The sequence below is a fragment of the Tupaia chinensis genome, unplaced genomic scaffold (genome assembly GCF_000334495.1).
Source record: "Tupaia chinensis unplaced genomic scaffold, TupChi_1.0 Scaffold144692_1, whole genome shotgun sequence".
Taxonomy (NCBI): Eukaryota; Metazoa; Chordata; class Mammalia; order Scandentia; family Tupaiidae; genus Tupaia; species Tupaia belangeri.
In genome coordinates, this window is record NW_006204553.1 from 126,627 (window position 1) to 131,093 (window position 4,467).

Here is a 4,467-nt window from a genome sequence, read left to right on the forward strand (position 1 = left end):
AAACACAAACCAGATGAAGTGGGAGGTGTGCTTGTGTTTCCCAACCTCAGCTGGGCATCAAATTTCCTGTGGAGCATCTGTAAAAGAATAGATGTTAAGGCGCCATTCCCAGAGACTCTGACTTAAGAGGCCTGGAATGTGACCCCAACATGAACATTATTTCACAACCCCTCTCATTAAAGCCTAGGCTGGAGCTGGGTGAAAAAAAAAAATCCTCATTAGAGGAAAACCAAAATGGGAAATTTGAGACCCCTCACTATGAAGGAAAGCAGGTATTAATCATTCACTGCAGTGCCGAACAGATTTTGTAAGGCAAAGAAAGGGGGAAAATTCAATTTATAAATGCATATTTTATTTATGTATTTATTTATTTTTAGATTTTTTAGTTTTTTGCCATAAGGCACATGCACTTGCCAGAGACAGACACAGAGAGAGAATGAGAAAGGACTTCCCAGAGGGGATGGTCACACCACAATTCCTTCTCCATTCCTCCTTTCCGGATTTTGGACACACATACACACACACACACACGCCTGGTGTTTTTCAAGCCACCGGGTATGGGACTCAAACTGTATGGTCGGTCACGTAGGATCCAGCCACCTTAACCACCGTGGCACTGGCTATCCTGAAACATACTCCTTTATTTTTCTTGTGACAGTCATTTCTGCTTATTTTCAAAGTCAGTAAAACATTGTGTGCATACATTCATTAGGCTTGGCACAGTGGGTCACTGAAAAGTAAGGATGGGGGACCAGCAGATGGTATAATGGTTAGATCGCTGAACTCACACATAGTCAACCACAGTTCGAGTCCCAGACCCGGTGGCTTAAAACTCACACCGGGCACATGTGCATGCATGCCCAAAAATTCTGAGAGGAGAATGGAGGAGAAGGGGTTTGGAGCATGACTATTCTCCCTGGGGTGGGGAGGGGGCGGTGATTTCTGTCTTTCTGGCGAGCGCGTGCGCCCTATAGCAAAAACCTCTCAATAAATGGAGTTGCGGGGAGGCCCCATGGTGTCTCCTCTCCCCCATGCTCTTGATGACCCTTGGTGGTATGGAGTGGGAGACACAACATCTTCCATGGATAAGACTTCAATGGGTGGTGTCCAGGGCGACCCCCACATTGAGTTAGCCAGAACAGAATGCCATCGAGAGGCTATGAGCCAGGAGGTTTGGCAATGGTGGCATCAGAGGGAGGGGGAGTCCTACTGGGGGAGCCCAGAGCAATCTGTGGTGAGGGAAGGGGTTGCAAAGGGCTTGGCTGTGGGCTGATGGCAGGGGCTGGATACGTGGGACAAGTGCCTGTCATGGAGACTCGCACCAAATGTCTGGGTGCAAAGCTGTCTCTTCTCCAGGACAGCAGAAGCATGTGCAGCTATCAGAGACCATGAGAGGTTTGCCTTGTATGTGGCCCTGGGTCCAGGATGGACTTCAAGCCTCTAAAGAACTAAGCCCTGGGAACCAGCAGATAGCGTAATGGTTATGTCGCTGGACTCCCACGTAGTCTACCGTGGTTCGCGTCCCGGACCCGGTGGCTTAAAACTCACGCCGGGCGCATGTGCGTGCGTGCCCAAGATCCCAAGAGGAGAATGGAGGAGGAGAAGGGATTGCGGTGTGACCATCCCCCCCTGGGGGGTGATTTCTCGCTTTCTGTCTCTATGTCTCTCTCTGTCTGTCTAGCGAGCGCACGCGCCCTATAGCGAAACCTCTCCAAAAAAAAAGAGCTAGGCCCAGATTGTAAGGTTGTCCTAGATGTCTCGTATCTGGAGTTGGGGTGCTGTGAGCCCATCAGAGGGGGCACAGAGAGGCCGAGCCACTAAGCGATGGAACAGAACTCCCTTGTGAATCTGGCCTCTGCAGAGCTGGGATATCACTGTCTGAGTACTCAAATCATCACAAAGGGGATTCAAGGGCCCTTGTGCTCGGGTGGTATTTGGAAGGGCAGGGAGAGTCCCGAGTCTGGAGGCCCAGGGATCTGACAGAGTGCCACCTGTATGAGGCCACCATAAAACTCCTGAGGCCTATGCCCTCCAGTGAAGGAGCAGGGACCTATCCAAAAGATATTTGTACCATAACCACCTGGCCACGGCCCAGGCACCATCAGGAGTTCAGTGGACTTCGATAAAGGTCTCTGTCAAAGAAAGCCCATCTTTGAAAAGCTCCTCAAGCTTTTGGACAGAGGTTGGTGCTGTTTCTGTGTGCTCTTTGGTGAATCTGCTTAGCATTGCAAATACTTTGTTTGAGAGAATAGTGACAAGGGTACAGGAAAGAAAGAAAACTAGAAAAGGCAAAGATAAGGAAAATGGCTCTGTATCCAGCAGCGAGACACCATCAACAACAACAACAACACCAGCACCACCACCTCCACCACCACCAAATGAAGTAAGTCCTCCTCCACATGCTCTGGAAGAAGAGGAGGATGGTGACTGGGGGGGAGGATACAACTGAGGAAGTCCAAAGACGTAGAATGGATTAAACCAGTGACCACGCAAAAGTTCTGACACTCAGTGATGATTTGGAATGAACTGTTGAAGAGCGAGTCAAAATCTTGTTTGACTTTTGTTAAGAAAAAGAAAGAGAGGTCAGCGCTCTCCAATGCCAGCGCCACCTCTAGCTCGCCCAGCTCCAGCCAAAGAAGGGGGGTAAGTGAAGAGGTCTCTATACCATGGCTCATACAAAGCAGACAGCCCGCAAATCCACCCAGGGTAAAGCACCCAGGAAGCAACTGACTACAAAAGCCACTCGCGGGAACCATCAGTTAGCGTAATGGCTATGTCGCTGGACTCCCACGTAGTCGACCGCGGTTCACGTCCCGGACCCGGTGGCTTAAAACTCACGCCGGGCGCGTGTGCATGCGTGCCCAAGATCCCGAGAGGAGAATGGAGAAGGGATTGCGGCGTGACCATCCCCCCTGGGGGGTGATTTCTCGCTTTCTGTCTCTATGTCTCTCTCTGTCTGTCTGGCGAGCGCACGCGCCCTACAGTGAAAATCTCTCCAAAAAAAAATAAATAAATAAAATAAATTAAAAAATAAAAAAATAAAAGCCACTCGCAAGAGTGCGCCCTCTACTGGACGGGTGAAGAAACCTCATCGTTACAGGCCTGGTACTGTGGCACTCCGTGAAATTAGATGTTATCGAAGTCCACTGAACTTCTGATTCGTAAACTTCCTTTCCAGCATCTGGTGCGAGAAATTGCTCAGGATTTCAAAACAGATCTGCACTTCCAGAGCTCAGCTATTGGGGCTTTGCAGGAGCCAAGTGAGGCCTACTTGGTTGACCTTTTCGAAGATACCAACCTGTGTGCTATCCATGCCAAATGTGTAACAATTATGCCAAAAGGCATCCACCTAGCACGCTGCATACGTGGAGAATGTGCTTAAGAATCCACTATGATGGGAAACATTTCATTCTGAAAAAAAAAAATTTTTTTTCTCTTCTTCCTGTTATTGGTAGTTCTGAACGTTAGATTTTTTTTTCCCCCATGGGGTCAAAAGGTACCTAAGTATATGATTGCGAGTGGAAAATAGGGGACAGAAATCGGGTATTGGCCGTTTTTCCATTTTCTTTTGTGTGTGGATTTTTAATATAAATGTGGGGATGTATAAAGCATTAATGCAAGTCAAAATGTTTTAGTGAACAAGTTTCAGCAGTTCAACTTTATAACGATTATAAATAAACCTGTTAAATTTTTCTGGACAATGCCAGCATTTGCATTTTTTAAAAAACAAGTAAATTTCTTACTGACGGCAAATAAACGGTGTTTGTAGCATTTTTATCATACAATAGTTTCCATCCATTCACTATACTTTTCTAACTGGGTTGTCCTACATGCAAGTATATATTTTTAATGTTGTCTGTCTTCTATGCTGTTCCTGTAAGTTTGCTATTAAAATAAATTAAACTAAAAAAAAGAAAGAAAAAAAGAAAGAAAGAAAGAAGAAAAAAAGAAAGAGAAAGAAAGAAGAGGGTATTATTGACTCATCTGTCAAAGAAATTGTTGCTGAAGCAGAAAGACTGGATGTAAAAGCCACAGGCCCTCTTGTGCTGACTGAAGTTCTTTTTAATGAGAAGATTAGAGAACAAATTAAGAAATATAGGCGCCATTTCCTACGATTCTCTCACAACAACAAGAAAGCTCAGCGGTACCTTCTCCATGCTTTGGAGTGTGTGGTAGCAATGCATCACGCTCACCTTCTCTCCAAGATTCCACACATCTTGAAGGAGATGTATGATGAAGATCTTGTAGAAGAAGAGGTCATCGTCACCTGGTCGGAAAAGGCCTCTAAGAAATATGTCTGGAGACCAGCAGTTAGCATAATGGCTATGTCGCTGGACTCCCATGTAGTCGACCGTGGATCAAATCTTGGACCCGGTGGCTTAAAGGCACGCCAGGCATGTGTGCATGCGTGCCCAAGATCCCGAGAGGAGAAAGAAGGAGAAGGGATTGCGGCGTGGCCATCCCCCT

At 46.8% G+C, this 4,467-nt stretch overlaps 1 pseudogene; it reads left to right on the plus strand.

The window, feature by feature from the left end:
• The first annotated feature begins 1,693 nt into the window (after positions 1-1,693).
• Positions 1,694-3,698, plus strand: LOC114005874 (histone H3.3C-like; annotated as a pseudogene).
• Positions 3,699-4,467: the final 769 nt, after the last annotated feature.